Genomic DNA, 23,408 nt, shown 5'->3' with positions numbered 1-23,408 from the left:
CATGTTTTATGATACTTTTGTTACGTGATAGCTGTCACATAATGATATTAGTGATTTAAATCGTTTGATAACAAGAAACAGTAAACGTAAATGATTAATGACACCTGTAAGGACTGCAGCTTTAAGTGTCTATAAAAACAAGAAAAATGCTGGCTGAACGTCGATGGTAAGCCCACATCATGTGCTGTTTTATTTATTTAAAAGTTATGCCCCCTGAGGACGATAAGAAAATGTGACCATAACCAAATATGGAAGCACAAGATGTCCCTTACAAAATGTGGTGTTGCCAGATGTGCACAACATGTAGGTGTTATTATTATTTATTTGTTATATATTTTGCTGCATGTTACTTCATAAATAATGTTAACGAATTATGAGGCAAGAACCTCATCCCATTTTTTCTGCTGAAACCTATCTGCATGCAAACAAATGTCAGCACTCCAACTTCAACTGAAGTCATATCACATACAAGGGTTGAAGTGCATCAGCAACTCTGAATACAGTGCTTTCTTTGTTTGAACACTGCCGTGCCGATGAGGAATAGAGCTGTGAATACCTATGCAACAATGTCTGCACCTTTTAATCTATCTGAGACAAGTGCCTAATTCAAACATTATATGACTCAGTGCTGGAAATGATGCGAAGCATGTGAACTAGCACTGCATGTATTACCTTTATGATACTGTGGCCTCATAAATAACACAGCAGCTCATAAAAAATGCCAGCAAGCATGAGAACATTGTTATCTTGTGCTTGCTAAACGCCAGAAAAAATATGGGTAAGCACAGAGCATTTTAAATAATTTACCATAATACTTCTTCCAAGGAATCAGTTCCAGTTTTGGTATCCAGAAGGTGGACACATCACGATACATGAGTCCAAAACATTTCTTCTAATGCTGCGGCTTCCACATGCAAGCAAGCCAGAAGAAATGCATACAGCACTACTTTTTTAATAAGAAACAATCACGTCGACATCTGCAAGTCTTGCTCTGTGTCATGATAATGTACCACAATCAGCATTTTGTGAATTTTAGTATCAATATTAAAAGGGTCTGAACTTGAGCTTGTTGGTATGGCTTCATTATAAGGAAAAGCACAAAAAGATAATGCAACAAGAAAGACTAGACAGGCATTGTTAAAAAGCACGTGCTGTCTAGTTTTGTTGTTACTAAACAGTGCCTGTGCGGCCTTTCTTTCTTATCTAATTATTTTCCGCTATGTTTCCCATAATAAATTTAGTATCAAATTAAACCATATTATTTCCCAACGTTCATACTTGCCAAGTGTTGTCATTTTATGTGTATGCATGTGGTATATGTGTCAGTGTTCCTTCAAATGTGGAGGAGGCTGCAAAACATGTGACTTATGTGCTTAATATGCACATTTTTATGTGGTGCAGCGTCGCAAAAGGGGGGCGGGCGGGGGAGGAAAGGCCAGCTGCAGGCCAGTAATGTCCCTGCACTATGTGGCGCGACGAGTTATGCCACATCAGGTTCCCGCACGTTGGGGACTGCGACAAACGCTGACTCGCCGCAGCAGACGAAGGGTCGGTTGTCGCCACGGCAACTGCAACACAACGCAGATTGTCACGTACGCGGGGTTAGTCGCTGGCGCGGAACCGCTAGAGATCGCCGTCAATGGAGCCACCATTTTAGCGATTGTCTCTCTGTGACTGCATTCCCACATCCGCAAAGCAACCATGGGCGTAAAAGCGAAAGTGTTCAGTCCAAATATTACAAATGCGGCAATTTGAAATAGGTATGAGCATCCACCATTGTAGGAAACTGATTTCACAAAAGTGGCATGAGCCGTATGGCCAGTCCGACTGCAGCGCCGCCGCGCAAAAGAGACGCGAAGCACACAGCCGCCTTTTATCTGTGCACTGGGAATCGGGTTTCATATAGAAGTAGGCCATGGGTAGGTCCGGTACCCTATGCCTGTACCCATAGAGTTTCTCACTACATTACCAGAGGGAAATCTGGCGCTGCTGCGCTGTGGTATGCATGGGAATGCCGGTATATTGTGACGTCGGATTGGCATCGTTCTCGGAGAGACAGGACACCTTGAAGACGCCCTTGGCAATTACCGTTCCGTCTGTCACAATGATTCATTTTCTACTAAAACAGCATGTGAAAAGCTGTTCTAGCTTTATTATTAGGCAAAAACATGTTTTGTTTAACTATGAGAACTTGTTATTGCGTGTACGACTATATGTTACGTAAAAAGTATCAGCAAGCCGCTAAAGTTGGAGAACAGACGACAAGGTTCGCGCTCGCTTTGAAACAGTTGGTCGTCTGTTCTTGCTTTTCTTCGCTTGGTCATGCATTGTAGGTGAGTAAAGATGTACTATGCGTGAATGGAAACATTTTGTGAAGATTTTAGTTTGAGAACGCGTTATTTGTGTAGCCATATCTACGTTTTAGACGAAGCCTCTTACAACACCAGCCAACACGAGCCTCGCAGACACATATACCGTCACCACGGCCGCTCGCTGTGCGTTTTCATCCAGCGGCCGTGCCGTCACTCCCATGACGGCACGGTGCCCCCTTAAGAAACTCCCATAGACAGTGGCGCCAGATTTCCCTCTAGGTGTTATAGTGAGAAACTCTATGCCTGTACCCATAGAGTTTCCTACAAACATTTTTGTACGGAACTCTATGCCTGTACCAGCATAGCCTCCTATATAACTTATGTGCCTGATGGATGACCTCAATATGGCCGTCGCCTATGGAGACGCCACTTACGTAGGGTCAAATCAGTATATTTAGGGTAGCGACAACCCTCACCAGGCGCTAGGCGATCATGGTACGGCGTTGCCATAAAATTCTTGTAGGAAACTCTATGGGCGTTGCCGCGGAGTGCGGCAGCATACGACAGAATTTGTTTGCACTCTTCACATAATAATGGTTCTGAGAGGCGGTTGTTGGCGTTTCAAATCATGGAGTTTTCTAACCATAGAGTTATAGTGAGAAACTCTATGTTTCTAACATATACTAGAGGGCCTAGAGTTTCTCACTATATTACCTAGAGGGAAATCTTGCGCTGTTGCGCTGTGGTATGCATGGGAATGCCCATAGAGTTTCTAAATAAATACCCTCGAGGGAAATGTGGCGCTAGTGTCTATGGTATATTGTACTAGAAGAAATAGACATTATTCTAGTACACGCGTCTACGGGGGCTCTCATGAGCGTTGCCTACACCCACATTTTTGTAGGAAACTCTATGGGTAGGATAACGACTGCAGCGCCAGAGTTCCCTCTAGTAATTTTTGTAGGAAACTCTAGGAATGATGGGACGTACAGGCTTCGGATTGACTTCGATCTTTAGATTAGTGGCGTTTGCTTGCGGCACAGTAAACGAAGCTATGTTAAAGTATTATCACGTAAAATCTAATTTTATTTTGCAATATATTATGTAATGTACAACACGTTACATAATCGTTGTATGACTTTGAGATGGAAGCACGGTTTATTATGGTTTATCACCAGGACACACCGGCGTATGCATTCTTGTGCGATTCTGTTCCCGATTTACCGCCAAAGAATAATTATCTATTTTTTCAACAGCAATAACAACCGTGCATGTACTTATATAAAAATACCAATAAAGTATTTATGAAAATAAAAATGTCGTATTGTGAGAAAGTGTTGCGCCCTTGAGAGCATAGAGTTTCATATTAGTATAACTAGAGGGAAATCTGGCGCTGCGATCGTTCAACCATCATGGGAATGATGGGACGTACAGGCTTCGGATTGGCATTCTGTTGACTGGCGAACTAGTCTACAAGTATTTTTTGGCAGTTTTGGTTTAGCTTCAAGCGCAATTGCGATAATCTGCAGTGGGACAGCGCAACGCAAAGCTCTCTGCCTTTGTTATGTTGCTCAAGTGGCGATAGCGCGCTGAGCCAGCGGCTGGGACGATGTTTGTGTCGCGTTGTGGTGTCGAAACCCTGATGAGAAAGCGACGGCATCGTAAACGATGAAAGAATATGTTTTGACCGTTTGGACCTTGGTTTGTTAAGTGTGTTAGGTTGGCACTGTAGCGTTACGTGCTTTATGAAACTTCAGAATAGGAAAAAGAAGGCACTACTGATATATAAGACATAGACAGTTGTACTACTAGTGGCTTGACAATCGAATTTTATTGAGGGCTTTATTATGCATTGCTCGTGTATGTGCTCATTGAAATGCGTGTTTTAGGACTTTGAGAACACAAACTTACTTGTGGTAGGAAAGGTTGCTGCCTCCTGGCTGTAGTCTAGTGTCGCAAGATGTGTAAGTTCAAAGCCACGCCATAACGCTTCGGAAGTGGTACGTCAATATAAAATATGATGAAGCATACTCGTAGGAGGCCACTAGCGCCCTAGATAGCACTGTAGCAGATTTGCTTAAAAGTACTTGAAGACGTTCAGCAATCGTGACAGCCGACGCAGCCTTTCGAAAGAGCGAGAGAATTCGCAAGTGCCTGTCGTCTGCGAGAAAAGCATCGCGTTTGCAGCGAGCAGGCGTCATAGCAGACAACACTTGTAGCATTCCGCTCAAGGGCTCAACACATTCTCACCCAATATATTTCCATAAATACTTTATAAGTATTCTTATATAAAAACATGCACGGTTGTTGTTGCTGTTGCAAAAATGAATAAATAATTATTCTCTGGCGTTAAATCGGGAACAGAATCGCACAAGAATGCATACCCTAGTATGTTCTGGTGATAAACCATAGTAAACTGTGCTTCCATCCCAAAGTCATACAATGTTTATGTAGCGTGTTGTACATTATATACCACACTGCAGAAATAGAATTAGATTTTACACGATAATATTTGAGTATAGCTTCGTTTACTGCGCCGCAAGCAAACGGCACTAGTCTAAAGAACGAAGTCAATCCGAAGCCTGTACTTCCCATCATTCCCATGTAGGTTGAGGCCACGCTCATGGGAGCACCGTAGACACTAGCGCCACATTTCCCTCTAGGGTATTTATTTAGAAACTCTATGGTCACAACCATTCATTTTCTACTAAAGCTGCACGTAAAAAGCTGTTTTAGCTTTATTATTACACAAAAACATGTTTTGTTTAACTATGAGAGCTTGTCATTGCATGTAGAATTATATGAAAGGTAAAAAAGTATCAGCGGGCCGGTAAAGTAGGAGGACAGACGACAAGATTCGCGCTCGCCTTGCAACAGTTTGTGGTCTGTCCTTGCTTTTCTTCCCTTCGTCATGCATTGTATGTGAGTAAAGATGCAATTTACGTGAATGTAAACATTTTATGAAGATTTTACTTTAAGAACGCGTTATTTGTGTAGCCATATCCACGTTTTAGACGAAGCCTCTTACAACATCAGCCAACACAAGCCTCGCAGACACATATACCGCCATTCCCATGACGGCACAGCGCCCCTTAAGAAACTCCCGTGGACGGTGGCGCCAGATTTCCCTTTAGGTGTTATAGTGAGAAACTATGCTAGAGTAAACTCTGGCCCTGCAGTCGTTGACCCACCATGAAAATGATGGGAAGTACATGCATCTGTTCGACCTTCGTGCTTTTGGATTCAGACGTTCTTGTGGCTTTGTTTATTACGCGTTGTATGCCTTCATCGCAGTAAATTTCGAGTGCAGAACACGCTGTGGACACTCACAATCGCCACTAATTGCAACGATTCAGCTTATCGAGGTGGCCAAATCGAAATGCGCGAAGCGTCTCAAGCTCTGGCATGGCCGCGATAAATTCATAAGGGCATTTCACATCGCTTGTCGATACATGCTTCCGTGGCGCAATATTTTCAATATCAGGCTTCTGTACTAGAGCTCCTGTGTTCTAATCCTGCCGCCGGGCAATTTTAATTAAGTTTGTTACGCAGTACATTGCTGAACATGACGAGTTTACAAAGTCACGAAGCCGTTTGAAGCCAGAAGGACGAAGTTTAGGCAAATGTATGTACGTCCAACAATTCCCATGCTGGGTCAACCGCTCCCATTGCAGCTCCCGTAGACACTAGCGCCACCTCTAGGAACTCTATGGTTCAAATCATAGAGTTTCCTACAAAAATTACTAGAGGGAACTCTGGCGCTGCAGTCGTTGTCCTACCATGGGAATGATGGGAAGTACATGGATTTGTCTGATCTTCGTGCTTGTGGATTCAGACGTTCTTGTGGCTTTGTATATTACGCTATATAAATCTTATTGTCGTATATTTCAGCGCAATCTATATTCTTCGAAGTGCAGAAGACGCCGGGAACGCGTACAATATTGCCATTAATTGCAACGATTGAGCTTGTCCAGGTAGCCAAATCGAAACGCGCCAAGCGTCTCAAGGCACTGGCATGCCCGCGATAAATTCATAAGGGCGTTTCATTCGCTTGTCGATACATGAGTCCGTGGCTTAATGATTTCCATATCAGGCTTCTGTGCTAGAGTCCCTGTGTTCGAATCCCGCCGTCCGGCAATTTTAATGATGTTTAATTATTTATTACGCAATACACTGTTGAAAATGACGAGTTTACAAAGTCACAAAGCCGTTTGAAGCCAAAAGGACGAAGTTTAGGCAAATCCATGTACTTACCATAATTCCCATGCTGGGACAACCGCTCCCATTGTAGCTCCCGTAGACACTAGCGCCAGAGTTCCCTCTAGTAATTTTTGTAGGAAACTCTATGGTTCAAATAGCGCGGCTGAGTTGAGTGACCCAGCGGAGACCCCAACGTAAGTGGTGCCCCCTAGCAAAAGCTCTAACAGCGGCTGCTTTTTTATTGCTTTGCTAATAACGCGGCAAGCACATGTATACTGCTGCTCCTTTAGTGATGCGCATGCTGTTTTTTTTTTGTTTTTTTGGTCAGCCGCGAGCACCAAAAACGCAAGAGTATGCTCGAGACCACCCTACGTAAGTGCCCACCACCACAGTTCAAACGACGGCAACTTCCCATTGATTCGCCGATGATCCGGCAGGTACAGAAGTTATATAGGAGCCTATGGTACCACTCATAATATTCCTACACCGTCCCCTGTACCTACAAGTCGAAGCGCCTATACATAATAGCATGTGAAAATAAATATACCCGCAAACGGAAGACTCCGGATAGTGCCTGAGCATAATGACTTCTCCAAGTCACCGCCTTACATAAAAACGCTACTTTAATCCACCTTGCTCTAATTTGTATCAGCCTTAATCCGCTTTAATTCATCTTAATCCACTTTAATCCAATTTTTGGAGTGGGCCAGGCCGATTTTCGGCTGTAGAGGTGTGGGCCATGGAGTGGCTGTGCACCGTGAGATTTCGCAGTGCAAGCCGCGGCAGGTACAGCGCCGGGAACGGGACGTCATTACTTGGTCACCTAGGTTTTGGTATCATTGGATGATAACAACGGACGGCGGATTTTTCGCTTCGCTTCATGTGGCATATAAGGCTTTCGCCTTAATAGAGCAAGAGGCGCAGGACCTTCGAGGCGCCCTTGGGGCAGCGGGGGAATCAATGCTGGAACCAAAGAGGACGGTAGGTTGGGGTACACTGTACAAACGCTTAATATAACCAACTACTAACTCTATGACACCGTACTTATAAGCCGTGCCACCGGGGCCGGAGCGTACCAGTCGGTTTCGCATACAAGATCGGATACCTCCGGCCCGCGGGGCGAGCCCACGGGCCAGTCCAGTGGACTTATCCTCGTTGCTCCTTTGATCCAAATGAAAACAGGCGTGTGCTCCATGGCGTGCGACCGCAGAACACGCGTACTATAAGGATGCCTGATTCTCAAGGCACAGATATGTGGTGGCGGTGTGCTTCCCATCCCTTCCGTGCGGCGCCGCTGCAGTGGCCGGCTGTTCTAGGAGCAGGATGACTAAGGTGGGAAAATACGCGGCCAGGAAACACATCTAGCACCCAACAATTACAAAGAAACAATGCCTCCCTCTCTCTTCCAGCCGCTGTCACTCTCTGTGCGCCTGTGCGGCGCTATGAGTATCAGAAGTTGGCAGAACGAAACGTCGGAAAGCTACTGCGTGGCTGCTGCGTGCGTAGCCTACGTCTACACCTGTCTAACGCTTGGACAGCTTAAACCAAACTACTGATGCGCCAAACGTTTGCACGAGTTGATGCACTAGGGTGCCCGCGCAAGGTGCTTTCGCGTTACAGGAGAGCCTACAACCACTACAACTGGTTTCGCAAAGGGAACTTGCCTGAGACGTATCGAGACCCAGAACAGCTATCTCCTCGTACACTGGCATTGGGCGTTCCTGGTGATGACGATGCCCCTATTGATGATGATGATGGCCGCAAACCATGGCGCATACCCACTAAGGAGGAATGCCCAAGAATTAAGTGGCGCAGGCAAAGTGCAATAAATTCGAGGCAAGGTGGTGGCACATGACACCGAGCTTGTTCCTTTTGTGTGATTATTATTCTATACTTCACGCACTTTCCTGTGTCCACCTATCCATCTATGTCCGTCTCTAAAAATTTCTCTCGACCTACGACAACTTTGGTCACTCGGATAGATCATGGTCTAATGGGATCAATCTGCTGTGCTGAGGGAACCGGGTTCGAAATTAAATTGGGCTAACTTGGGTCACTCGGTATGTGACCCAAGTTGGTCCTGCGCGATAGCCGGAGCAATATTATGCGCCGTTAACTCTCGCGCGGTTGGAATGAACATTCGCAGATGCGCGCGAGCAATTTCCTTTCGCGAAGAAGACGAACATAAAGACCGAGTCGTCTTGATGATAATGACTTATTGGCATCCCCTTTGAAACGGGGCAGTAACAAATAGCCACCTAGCCTTGTTGATTGAATCAGGAATGCTATGCATGTTTTTCATCCAGACATTTTTGTGCACATCTCCTTAATCTCTTATTTTTTTCTCAGCACTTACCTGTCTACCTTGTACCGCTACATATGCCGATACATGACCCGGTCGTATCAATCTCTTCCCCGCTTTTTTTCCACCAATACTCTAAACGTATATTGCTTATCTAGACTGCTGACCGGCTGGTGCCTTCCGTCCACCTTAAATCCTAGCGCTTCTGGAAGATACGTTGCGTGCTGGCTTCGCTGGGCAAATCCTTTCTCATTCAAGTAGGATGTGCTCAGTGGCCTCCCGACTTTTTTTTTATTTTTTTTTAGCAGCATGCACGTGCTTGTTCTTGCCCTTAGGCAACCGGCTCGAACCTCAAATAGCAACACTTCCCTTCGTGTTATCGTACAAATTTTCCTTTCTAATTTCTTCTTCTGATTCTTGTAAATCTCCATGGTCTTTTTCGTTTCCAATCTTTGCATTCCATTCGCTGTCTCAACAGTTTTCATAAGCACGCGTTAAGGACGGAGGCGATACAAACACATACGACAGGACGTTCCTCTCATCTTCGGCTTTAGCGCGTTTTTATGAAAACTGTCAAGATGGACCAACTTGCCCAAACCAAGGTATTGTTGTTTCTCTCACTTTCTTATTCCTCCTGGTCGCCTGTCTACACTTTCAATTACCCTGTACTTGGTTGCCAACTTTCTTGACCTCTTCCTCCATGCTGTGTCCACGCTTTTTAGGTACAGATACTTGTGCACTTTAGCCGCCCATTTCTTTTGATCCATGTTGCTGAGTCTTTCTTCAAAACTCATGGGTGGCGGCAATGGAAAAGAAACCTGCCATGAGTAACTACTTAAGAGGAAAAAACGAAATCAGGAAAGAGACAATTTATGATAACTCAAAGGGAAGCTTATTACTTTCCGAAGCGAGATCGGTATGCCTTAGAACACCCACCTATAAAGCGAGATATAAGAAGGAAGTAGAAGCATGTGCTTGCTGCGGTAAAGCTAGGGAAACTATGGAGCGTGTTTTATTAGAATGTGAAGACGTCTACCCAGCGGTCGATTTGGGCACCACTCCATGGCCTCCTTGAAGCCCTTGGGTTCAGCGAGAGCAGTGGAAAAGTAAACATGTCTGCAATAAGGATTAGTAAGAGGCGATTGGAGGATTGGTGGAAGAAAAGTAGGGAAACGACAAAAAACGGAGACGTACAAAAGCAAAGTTCGCAATAGGGGATCAGAAAATTTGGTTGTGGGAGTTCATAGCGTTCTTCTTTATTCTTTTTTCATTGTTTAACCTAGGTAGGACATTAGGCAGTATAATAGCAAGAGCTTGGTGGCGCAACCCACCGCCCCGTTCCAAAGGGGACGCTCATAATATACATCCATTCATCCCCTCTGGACTCGCACCTTAGTGGAAAGGGAAGCGCTGCAGTTTCTGCAATGCTTCTGAGGGTAGTCACGGATAATTACAGCTGTCAAGAGGCTAATGTGGCGACGGCCAGGAAGCTCCAGAGGGCATTGTGCACATTTGACGCGGTGGTGTGAAAACGAGTTTCTAGCGTGGCCTTTCCTATTTGACTCGCTCCTGTCATGTATGCACACGGTGTGACCCCATTCCCTCCCCCCGACGCAGTGTGCCTGACAGCAGCAGCCGCAGCAGCAGCAACAGTGGGAAAGTCAAAGGAAGATGCAAAAAATGCTTCGCGTTAAATGATGAAGTGCGTGACAGCTGGTGCGAGGATTTACCGGGCCACATAAAAACAAATAAATTTCATTTCTTGCAAGCTTCAGTAGTTTTAACGTACAACACGATTCACTCATGCAGTCGTGTTGCCTAGCTAGGAAAACGCAGTAAGGAAGCGGCAAACGGCATTTAGAACTTTAGCGAAATGCCTTCAAACCACATGTTGCATTGCAGACGAACTTCTTCGCTTACCCGTCTAGATATGATCGAGTGGAAAAAACACCGGCACGACAAAAGAAAGGATGACAACAAGAAATTTTGCAGCAGTACCTACGCAGCCACGACGCCAAGCCCCACGTAAACCTACTGCAAGAAACTAACACACACCGCCACGTTCACCGGTTACCAGTGGTTACCAGGCCTCGCGGGAGGACGAGGTACCGCCACGCTGGTCTCTAAAAAGCTCACCTGCCTCGCGCATGACCTCGGCACGTCCGAGGTGGACAACGTCATGACGGAGATTCTCCCAAGCGACGCGTCCCGACAAAGTGTGTACATACTCAACGTGTACAGCAGCCCCAGACAAACGAGTCACCGTTTCCGACGCCTCTTCCAGAGAGCTATCCGTCTTGCTGGCTCAAACCCGCTCGTGATAGCTGGCGACTTCAACGCTGCGCATCGCACCTGGGGTTACGTATATGACACCCCCAAGGGCACCGCGCTGTGGCAGCATGCGAACGAGCTCGATCTCACCCTAGTGACAGACAAGACGTTCCCTACCCGTATCGGCACATCCACGCACAGAGACACAACTCCAGATCTCTGCTTCGTGAAGAACACAGCCGATGCCCGCTGGTCCAATCTTGCGGAGGATCTTGGCAGCGACCATCTCATACTGGCCGTGCACTTACCCAGCATCGTCAGGAAGCCCAAGTCGTACACGTGGGTCGACTGGGACCTCTTTCGCAAGACTCGCGCCTCACGACTCCCTGCAGGCACTGCCCCGAACCTCGAGACGTGGACGGCTCAGCTCAAGGCCGACGTCGTCAAGGCCACGAAAACATTTAGCACGGATATGCCAACCGAGAAGATGGACAGCCGCCTCGCCCACTTGCTCGAAGCCAAACAGTCTCTACTGACACGATGGAAGAGCCAGCGTCTCAACCGCAGGCTCCGCAAACGCATTGCAGCACTGAACCAGACCATAATGGAACACTGCAGCACCCTATCCAAACAGCAATGGCACGAGGTGTGTAACTCCGTCGACGGACAGGTCCGCAACGGGAAGACGTGGAACCTCCTCAAACACCTGCTCGACGACACCAACACCCGCACGAACCAGCGCCACTCGCTCACCAAAGTCCTTCACCAGGCCAAAAGCACCGCTTCGCCGGATGACATCGTCAGACGCTTGTGCACAAGTACCTGCCGATACCCACAGGCCCGCCGACCCTACATCCCTATTACACAGGTACCGACAACAGCCTCCTAGACGCCAAATTTTCCGTCGAAGAGATACGCCGGGCTCGCCACTAACTAAACGGCCGTTCCGCCCCGGGCCCCGATGGCATAACCAACAAGCTCCTGCGGAACTTAGACGACCCCTCGGTCGTGTACCTCACGGGCGCTATCAATGACGTGTGGGGGCGGGGCGAGTTACCTGATGCCTGGTTACTCGCCCAGACGATCCTCATTCCGAAACCGGGCAAGGCGCCTGGAGTCGATAACCTTCGCCCCATCTCGCTCACGTCGTGCGTGGGTAAGGTGGCCGAGCATGTCGTACTCAACAGAGTCGGCCGGTATCTCGAAGACCAGGACTGTTACACACACCACATGATCGGCTTCCGACCCGGGCTCTCGACTCAGGATACGATGCTTTTCTAAAACACCAGATCATAGACGCCGGGGCTACTTGGGGCACTCGCACCATACTCGGCCTTGACCTGGAGAAGGCTTTCGATAACATCCAGCACTCGGCAATACTAAAGGCGATCACGGCCTTAGGGCTCGGGCGCCGGTTCTACGAGTTCGTCCGCTCCTTCATAACCCGTCGCAAGGCCGTGCTCCGTGCCGGAGACCTCACGTCGGAAGAAGTCGAGCTCGGACAGCGTGGCACCCCCCAAGGCTCCGTCCTCTCGCCGACGATGTTCAACCTGGTGATGATTAGGCTCTCCGAACGCCTGTCGAAGATACAAGGCCTCAACCATACGGTATACGCGGACGACATCACCATCTGGTGCTCCGCGGGGTCGGACGGCTTTATCGAATCCGCTCTGCAGGAGGCAGTCAAAACTGCCGAATCCTACCTCGACCACACGAGCCTCAAGTGCTTCTCCGCCAAATCAGAGCTGTTGTTGTAGAGCCCAAAACGACAAGGCAAAAGGCCTAAGGGATGGAAACCACCGACCGAGCGCAACATCACTGTCCGCACCAGAGACGGTCGCCCAATCCCCAGGGTCGACTCCATCCGAGTACTGGGAATGATTATCGAGGCGGGCGGATCAAACATCCAAACGGTCCACAAGCTGACGACAAAGACGGACAACGCAATACGACTTGTACGCAGGGTGGCCAACCGTCACCACGGCCTCAAAGCAGACAATCTGCTGCGTCTCGTACACGCGTTCGTCCTATGTCACTTCACCTACGTCGCAGTAATGCATACGTGGAAACAATCGGAGCGTGACAAGCTCAATACACTCATCCGAAAGGTAGTGAAGCGGGCCCTTGGGCTCCCGATCACGACGCCGACGTATCGACTCCTCGAGCTCGGGGTGCACAATACCCTCGAAGAGATCGCTGAGGCTCAGGAGAGAGCGCAGATGATACGACTGACGATGACGAAGACCGGCCGTCACATCTTGCGCGAGCTCGGGTACTTCCCACCGAACACCCAGGATCCACCGGAGCTTACGCCGGTTCCCCGCGAGCTCCGCAACCTGATCACGATCGCACCCATTCCGCGAAACGTCCATCCGGAACACAATCGAGGCAGGCGCCTAGCCCGGGCCACCGCGTTCCTCAAACGAATAAACAAGAAAGCGGACGACGTCGCTTTCGTGGACGCCGCCGCCTACCGATGCAACCGAGCCTTCGCCGCGGTAGCTGTCTCGTCCTCGCAACGGACTTTAAATGCCGCCACGGTACGCACACGTGATCCCGAGGTGACGGAGCAAGTGGCCATAGCCCTGGCAATGCTCGACGATAAGCGAACGACAATATTCAGCGACTCGAGACCGGCCATCAAAGCGTTCGAGAGAGGAGTCGTCTCCGTCAAGGCGTTACGCGTCCTCCGCGGCGCTGATCCAAGCACCCTCAAACACCACACCGTCATCTGGTTTCCCGCCCACCTGGGTCGGATCCCGGGCGCCCCGCCCAACCTCAACGAGACAGCCCACGACGCTACGCGCGTGCTTACCGACCGCGCCGTCACCCCCGGGCAACCACGTCTCGATGAGTTGGAGGCGAACAGGGACGCCCCAGTAACCTACAGTGAAATAACCAAACACTTTTACTTGGGACGACGTCTCTTTCCGCCACCGCACCCCAAACCAAACAGGCCGCAGGCGCTAACGCTACGCTTATTACAGACAGATACCTATCCAAACTCCGCCACCTTACACATCATCTACCCGGACGTCTACCCAGACGATGCGTGCCCCTCGTGCGGGGTCACGGCGACACTCGCACACATGCTCTGGGAGTGAAGAAACGCTCCGCCCGCTCTACCTCCGACAAGTGGGAGAAGACCATACGAAGCCCGCTCCACAAGACCAGCAATGGGCTGTCCAGCAGGCTCGCGCAGCGGCCGCCAGGTACTCCCTGTCGGTCCCTGCGTGGGAGACGCCCATTGCGCGCTGACGTGCGTCCTGCAGGACTTTTATTAAAGTTTTTCCAATCCAACAAGAAATTTCCCGCCGAATGGCGGCGATCCAATGCTACCGTTGCTCCTGCTGATGAGGCTTTGCGGGGAATTATTAGAACCGTATTGCCGGCACGTTTTTGCCGGTATTTGATCACCCCACCGTGCAACAATTCTTCGACATTTCTTGAAGATTTGGCCACCCCACACATGCGAAGGGTGTTGCTTATTTTGCTCTATAAAAACGTGAATAAGACAGAGAAGCACGATCAACGACGCAGAAAACTACGGTGCGCGGCTGGCTCCTTTCCCGGATGCACTGCGCAAGGCCGCCACAAGTGGCGCGTCCATCAGCGCGCCCTTCGCATTGCAGTTGCATATTACTGCACCAGGCGGCACACCATGTACCAGTTTCATAATGTTCCTGTATAGGAACACTACAGCTTTATAGGTAGCGGTAAAATGTAAGCACAAAAGCTTTGAGGAAGAAAAAAGTTATGCTGATCCTGGTTAAAACACGTTGGCGGGCTAGTTGGTTAGAATCCATGGTAGAGTGCATAAGCGCGACTGGACGAGGACGTAGAAAGAAACAGATACACAGACACAGCGCTGTGTCTGTGTATCTGTTTCTTTCTACGTCCTCGTCCAGTCGCGCTTATACACTTTACCATGGATTATGCTGATCCCACGCACTGTGGGAATCGATTTAAGCGAAGCTTTCTGTGCTATTTGCGACGGCAATTTCTTCAGCGTTTAGTCCAATACGAAAGTGGTTAGTTAATGTTAAACGTTACCTTGCGTGCACCAGTGCTGTGTGTCTGCGTAGTACACAGAACATACAGGGAGATGTGTTTGCTTGAGGCGTTGTTGTGCGCCATTGTCCATAATCTCTTAAGAGGATTGAGCCTTGTCATTGCCTCACATGGCACATCGCATCGTGGCAGCTTTAAAATTTAATTGAATTATGGAGCGGAACGTGTCAGAATCATAATCGGAATAGGCACGCCGTACTGGCGGACTCCGGATTAATTTTGACACTAGCATACCTGCCAACCTGGCGAGATCGAAAATCGGGAGACACCTCTTTCGCGTCAACGGGGGGGGGGACGATTACGATGTGACTGTAGATTCCGCGGTGCCGGTTTCGCAAAAACCATTATTGCGCGAACAGAGACCACTTTTCGGGAGATATAAGACAGTGATCGTACAATCGGAAAGTTCAGTCAAAAATCGGGAGTCTCCCGGGCGAATCGGGAGGGTTGGCAGGTATGCACTAGTGTTCCTTACGTGTACCTAAATGTAAGTGCACTAGCGTTTTTGTATTGCGCTCCCGTCTAAATGAGGCACAGCAGTCGGGATCGAACCCGCGACCTCGAACAATGCTATAACCACTAAGTTACCGCGGCGGGCACATAAATGTTGATTTGACATGCGACCGTCTCCGTAGTGTCGCCTGGAACCTGCGGTGCTTTTTGCGTCTGCAAGTACCACGTCAGTTATCAATTTTTTTAAATGTTCATTTTTCAGAAATAGCAACGTACCGTGCCGTACTTTCAGTTTGCCCGCAACGCCGTCGTGTTTCCTAGTTTTCCACGTCATCTTTTCCCTCTCCCCCCTCGCCCTGTATGGGAACTGCTAGCGAAGAGTGGCAACAAGGCTATTATTCGGTTCAACCCATTCACTGCCCCTTCTCCTCCCTCTGGTCTAGCACGTTAGTAGAAAGATAAGCGCTGCAGTTTCTCCAATGCTTTTGCGAGGGGTAACATATATTTACAGCTGTCAAGAGGCTAATGAGCCGACGCCCGGGCAGCTCCAGTGCATATGCGACGCGACGGAAAGGTCCAAACGAGTTTCTCGCGTCGCGTTTCGTCTCTGCCATGCTCATTACATGTATACACACGCTCTGAACCACCATTTGACGTGGCATGCACGACAGCCACAGCAGCACCAGTGGAACACTCGAAGGAAGAGACAAAGAAAGCTTCGCTTTAAAGAGATTATGAAGATGTAAAAAATGCTATAATAAAAAACATGCATAGCATACCTCATTAAATCAAGCAGACTATGTGACTGTTCGTCACCGTCCCGTTTCAAAGGAATTACCAATAAATTCTCATCATCATCGTCATTAGTAACGTATCGTGCCACTCGTCACGCGATTAGGGAGCCTACATGAAAGCGCTGTTTTAGGGCGGTGACATCCTTTCTAAGGCTACTTTCCGCAGCCAGCTAAATTGGTGGGTTAAACTTTCCGACAAATTATAAGGTGCGGGACAGAAAATAAAGAAAGACCCGCCGACAGATCACGTTTCCCGCAACCCCTAGTGACGAGAAACTAATTAATTTTAAAAATAAACTTTGGCTTCAGCAGCCAGAGAAATATAGCGTGTCTGAGCGCAGTACACGGCGCGTGTACGTTTTGGTTAAGCAGGCAAGTAAAGCAGTCTTTATTACAGCACGCTTCCAAAACACCCTTCATATATTACGTACAAGTGGAAGGCAACGACAATCCAGTTCACATTCTTGGCGTAAGATAATGCGACCACGAGCACGCCGCCGTGCCTTGTTGCTTTATACTGTAGTGTCATACCACGTGCCTATCAACGAGGTGACGGGAGCTCCTACTTCTTCGCGACGAATCAAGAATTCGACGCGGGTGACGTCATCACCCGCCCCGCCTGGTTCCTGCCGACGAGAAGTCGCCAAACAGGTTCCTGCCGACGAAGAGTGGCCAAAAGGACTTAAGAGGAAGCTTTAGCTCGGGTGCTCCTATCTAAGCACATGTAAAAGTAGAATTCGTTTTTCTCGGCAACCACTGCACCAAATTTGACGAGGTTTGTTGCATTTAAAAGAAAAACTTATAATCTATTGACTGTTGGTTTCAGATTTTTGATTTAGGTCGTCAATTTTTTATTAAAAATTGGCAAAAATCGAAAATTTTCAAAAAACGAAACTATCCAGTTTACAACTCTGTAACTCAGCAACGAAAATTCATAATACAATTCCGTGAACTGCATCTAATAGCACATGTAAAGCGGACAACCTTGATTGGTTACACATGAATGTCAAAAAATATAGTAAAATGGAAATATAGGTTTTGCAGAACCCTTGTAAACAATGTAACAAATTCACGTAAGATATAAGATGACGTATCGAATTTGTCCGCTTTCAATGATCTGATGGATCTCGTTTACAGAACCGCGATATCTGCTCTTGATGCAGAGTTATGAATTTGTAACTTTCGTGCTTCTATTTTTTCAAACTTTCGAATTTTTGAAAATCTTTTTAACAATATGCAGGACCTAAATAAAAATTCCGCGACCAACAGTCACTAGAATTTCACTTTCCCTCTCAAATGCAACAAATTTTATTAAAATCGGTCCAGGGGTTATCTCAGAAAAACGTTTTTGCGTTTTTACATGTATTTGAATAGGCCGCGTCGGAGTTGGGCCCGAGCTAAAGCTTCCTCTTAAGGGGGGAACCGGCCCATTGTGAATGAGAGTCGCCTCCAGCCGCCCAGTCGGTCTGATGCGCTCTTACAGCTACGTGTACGCTATCATCCACTATCTGTAAATATTGTATAAAGATTTTCGTTTCTCCTTTGTTTGCGGAAAGAGTCCCGACTCTCGTCCTCCACCCCGAAGTTGAAAAAGAAAACAGCAACTAGTATATTAAAGATGCATGCAGGTTTTATGTGCGCATTGGTATAAAACTAAAGAAATTTAATAGATCGCGTGCCAACATGGGTACATCAGAGCGTGACAAAAAAAAAACAGGGATGCGCCGCGACTTCTAGCGATATTGGGGACCAAAATGGCTACTGACCGAATTTGGCGTTAAATAGTCAAAATTTTGGTGTTGCCATCACCCTAAAACAGGGATTGCACGTAGGCTCTCTACACGACGGACGGACGGACGGATGGATGGATGGATAAGGCTGAACCCTTCAAATCGGGCGGCGGCACCCACCACCTCGCCGTGACTAACACTAGTAATATATTTTGCACTTAGTGGAGGGTGAAATTTCACTCTTGCCTTGATTTTAGCAACCAATCAGACAACCTCCGTTTGGTTATTTCTACCCGCTTAAAGTCTATTTTTACTCCACTGCCCCTAAACCCCAATGCTTTGAAAAAGACCGCCCCGTTGCTTTGAACTGTATAGGGTTAAGCCCTTTACAGAAAAGTATCAGGTGTCCCTCTCCACGGGCACCGCATACCGTGTCTATCCCTTGATACTTGACTCGGTTTGTCTTAGTCCACAATACTCCTGCCCTGGCTTCACACAACGAAGAGCTTCCCCTAGAATTGTAGATATTTTCTTTGGCAACTTCCTGCTTGAAAGTTCTGTATGTTCCCTAGCGGTCGTTTAGTCTGAATCCCTGTTTTCCACAGACCCCCTCTTTGTTTCTTTAACCTTTTTCTTAACCGATGTTTCTTGGTTTGCTGCTGTTCATATATTTGCGGGACAATTTTCTGGTTCGCTTCCTCCGTTTTGTGTCAACATTCCTCATATGTACAATTAACTGAAAACACGCGATGTGAAAAGCGTGCCGCGTAGCGTCGATATGTGCAAACTTTGCAATGCAGTTGCGTTGTATTCCACCAGGTCTCCCGACATGTAGCAGTTGCATGCTGCATGTGGCTGGACCTGCCTAACTCAAGCAGACTATAGGTGACTATTTGCCACCGCTCCGTTTCAAAGGGGATGCCAATAAGCCATCATCAACAGCAGCGTATCGTGCCATGGGTCAAGGGAGGCGACATGCGCGCCGCGTGGTCTGGATACCTGTGTTTATTCTTCGGTACACGTTATGGCGCCTCCTCGCAAGGTACGAACCTCTGCTGAAGAAGCGAATCGTAGAGCTACGCGCGCGGCTGCAACCAGGCAACGTCATGCTCAGCAGACCTCTGTGCACAGAAGAGCAGCACAAGCCACAGCTCGCCGTCGAAGCCGGGCGGGCAGTTCAGATCGTTCTCGTGAAAACGACGCGAAGAGACTTCGCCGCGACGACCCTCTAACTCTCGAAATGGAGCTCATATGTGGTGCCGCTCTTCCATCTTACGCTGTTGACTGTGCTCCGTGTGCCGCGCAGGCCTGTGACATTTCTCTGATATCATAGTCAGCACATAGTCAACACATTCTCAGAACTATAATCACCCATTTCTTTTTAAACAAAGTTAGCCTCTAAGTACAATTCAAGGAACGGAAGCAGCAAACTCCTAATCGGTTCCGACTGTATACAGGTTCAACTTTGTCAAAGGCAAGTTAACAATTGCACTAAATGAAAATGTGGTTATATACTGATTACATGGCAAGAAAAGTCAAAGTTGAGAAATGCTTTGAATGGAACTCTATACCTGGCCGAAGAAAATAAAGCACCAATTTGTAAGAGAGTCACACCAGCCAAATGAAGCCGCTAAGAAGCATGCCATCTTGAAGGGGCGCACATGCACGAGCGCAATGGCGTATAGCTAGGTCGTCTGGCACCCGGGGCCCATGGGTCGCTGAAGTTGTATATTTGACAAGACATAATATACTTTAAGCTAAGCTCATTGTGACTAGCCAAAACGGGGACATACTCATTGCTACTGGCGCACCTGTGAGGAAAGCATTTTGGACCACGTGCCTCGTGAAGGGCAGTGATATTCGTTTGGGACAGGTAGTGCAATTTGGCAGTTACGATGACAATATAAATTGTATGAGGAATTGTTGAATTTCAGATGGAAAAATAGACGTGGTTGCCCCTGCACCCACCCCACGCCAAAACAAAATTCGTGTAGCGCGTCATCCTGCCCGACACAGCCATGTGCGCCACTGCGATTTTGTGGTTTTTCCACACATTAATTTTAAAGGTTTGCGTGGAGCACTCTTGACCGATGCTCATGAACCACTCCTTTATTTATTGGCCAGCGTATGCGTCCATGTCAGCGAGATCAGCAGTGGCGACATGCTGCGCAGTTGCCGGCCGCACACCCTTATGAACCAATACTGCAGCTGTTACGCGGGAAACACTGTGGACCGTCTTATGTAGAAAATTTTCAATCTTTAGCAATGAACGTGTTTACGTACAGCCTTTTGCTAGCAATAGTGATAGGTGAAGGTGATAACGGCCCGGCCGTACGCCGGGATGTGTGAGGTGAAGCCGACAAGTGCAGCCCAAAGCTGTAAGAAATTAATCTTGTTTGTCAAGGCAATCGTCACGTGGCTCGTGCTTTTCTACAAACACCTTCGCTTACCGCCACGCAATGAGGAACGCCGCTCCCTCGTTCGTCCACTGCTGATCACTTCGTCTCCATGTGCCTTTGACCTCCTTTGTCTTGTTTGGATGTCAATACAGAGGTGTTTCACGGGCGTTTTTGACGCCGTTCTAACGCTTGCGAGAGTCTAACAGCGTATAGCATAAGAATAACCTTTGCGTCCAGAAGAAGAGCTGTGCATGTGCAGACACAATCGCCTTGCAGTCATTCAACATGGCTTTTCTGACTGAGTGTAGAGTGGCTTGAACTCTGAAAATGCAACGCAGTGGGACTGAGAATCCTGAGTCTGATCAAGGAGTGCGGGCGCCACGCGTAGATTTATCAACACCGATAATATAGGTACTTCATTACAGCTTTATCAGGAGAGGGGTATCGCGATCATGCTCTGCGACGGCGGTGGTTGTGGCTCTGCTTGATGCGAGATAGACCTGTCCATCGAGCCGGTGTACGGCAGATAGCACAAGATCTCCTTTCGACAGTGACTGATCCCTGGGAGAACACGCTGCAAGTACGGGAACGTGGGCATCCCTTTCTTTTTAAGCTGTCCAGTAGTTGGGACATGTCAGTGCCTTAGTGTCTTTGCGACACCGATGCAGTGACGTGACCAACTGCAGTGTTCCAGGTCGCCCGCTTCGTTACCACTCCGTGCATTTGCTATACGAATACCACACGAGTCACACGGGCACAGCAATTACGGCTTTCGAGGCCGCCTACATGGTGACACACAGCTGTAGCGACACCGCAGATGTTTAAGCATCAAGCAACGACAACGGTTCGCTCGCAGACGTAGCATACGCACGACATTCAACGTATACACCTAAATCATACCTAAATATACACCGCACATTTTTCGCCAGCTGCCCGCAGTTTTCGGCACCGCATATCACCACCTCGGTAAGCTGAAACGAACGCATTTTAGGCGCCTGAAGCTACCCAAAGACCGTGGAATGAGCTTGCGATATAGTGTAGCTCGTAGACGACCTGTTTCGCCCGCTTACGGACAAGCAGCTATGGCCGGCTGCCGTGAGCCAAAAAGGAATCCGAGATTGCGTCGCTTCCCGCCGCGAAATTTAAAAAAAAAAAGGGGGGGGGATAAACAAAGAAAAAGAAACGGCGCACCACGATCTCGAAGGCCATGCTAATCTACTGCGCTTACAGCCATAGCATTGTCAACTTTTACAATGGCTTATCAAAGCACAATGCTTGATACATCGCTTCCTGACAAATTTCACAATCACAGCACGGCACTCTCTCCCTCTCATCGATGTTCGCCGCTGCGAGAGCCGTGAGCCGATACTTGTTATCATAATGATTTGTCGTTGATGGCAAGAGGGAAACAACCTGGTTTGATGTGAAGACGCTTATTTGAGACGATCTTTCCCCGTGTGTCGGTTGTTTTTGCAACGAAAATTGCGTTCCTCCAAAGCGCGGCTCGGCATCGATCCCCGTCGCTATGGCAGCCAGTAGTCGCGCGCGCGCCGCCGCCAACCTGCAGCGCCGCCTCCGCGCGCGAGGAGGTCCGCGCACGCAGTGCACCGCTGCTGCAGCCGGGCCAATGCTTCCGAGGCTATTAGAGCACGCCATGACGAGTGTTGCTCTGTGACGTCAAGGACGCGGAGAACACGCTGATGCATGTATGGCATGAATGTGCTCACCTGTGCGTTATCCAAATGTCGCGAAGGATACAAATACCCGATATAACGCGAACACGTTGAGCAGATTATTACATATGATACGCACAACCGTTTGTCATTGAGCGTGCACGTGAGCAAGTCCCTTCTTGGCCTTACCCGACGATCCCTTCCCCTCGCCGGAGTGGTATGCTCAACTTAGGTTGTTGGCCAGGCTCACAAAGCTCGCTTAGGATCACCGCGTGCTTGAGCTAAAATCGCTGCGAAAGGTGTTACTGCGCAAAGGACGCGTCCGTGAAAATAGAAACACCAGTTGTGCAAAGGAAGCACAGAGCCGCAAGGTTAGCCATACCGGTGGGGTAAAAAGAGAACGCACGCCGTAGCACCGAACGTCAGAAAGTCGAAACACGCGATCAACGTATGGGAAGACGGCCGTCCCTTACAAAAATGACTTTAGACTGTCTATAGAAAGTCTATAGACTTTTCATAGACGACCTTTCCTTTCTATAGATTTGGACTTTTGTTGGTACAAAGTCTATAGACTGTCTATAGACGAAAGTCGATAAAGTTTCTATTTCTTTTTGTCTATTCGCAGTCTATAGACGGTCTATAGAAAAAAGTTGATAAGGTGTTTGTTTCATTTTTGTCTACTTCCCCTCTATAGAATACCTACAGACGAAAGTCGACACAGTCTCTATCTATTTTTTTCCATACTTTGTCTATAGACTTTCTATGGACGAAAGTCGATAGGGTTTCTATTTCTTTTTGTCTACTCGCAGTCTATAGACGGTCTATAGAAAAAAGTCGATAAGGTGATAGTTTCTTTTTTGTCTACTTCCCCTCTATGGACTACCTATAGACGAAAGTCGATACTGTTTCTATGCATTTTGTCCATAGTTTGTCTATAGACTTTCTATAGACGAAAGTCGATAAGGTTTCTATTTCTTTTTGTCTACTCGCAGTCTATAGACGGTCTATAGAAAAAAGTTGATAAGGTATTTGTTTCTTTTTTGCCTACTTCCCCTCTATGGACTACCTATAGACGAAAGTCGATACAGTTTCTGTACACTTTGTCCACACTTTGTCTATAGACTTTCTATAGACGAAAGTCGATAAGGTTTCTATTTCTTTTTGTCTACTCGCAGTCTATAGACGGTCTATAGAAAAAAGTCG

General features: G+C 47.8%; 1 protein-coding gene across 1 annotated transcript in view; it reads right to left on the bottom strand.

The window, feature by feature from the left end:
• The window catches only part of mbl (splicing regulator muscleblind), a 150,143-nt gene that overhangs the window by 55,344 nt on the left and 71,391 nt on the right, over window positions 1–23,408 (bottom strand). The window lies entirely within an intron of this gene.

This window comes from Dermacentor andersoni, chromosome 2 (assembly GCF_023375885.2).
Source record: "Dermacentor andersoni chromosome 2, qqDerAnde1_hic_scaffold, whole genome shotgun sequence".
NCBI classification, from domain to species: domain Eukaryota; kingdom Metazoa; phylum Arthropoda; class Arachnida; order Ixodida; family Ixodidae; genus Dermacentor; species Dermacentor andersoni.
The sequence above is the reverse complement of the archived record's forward strand: the minus strand, read 5'-3'. Positions and strand labels throughout refer to the sequence as shown.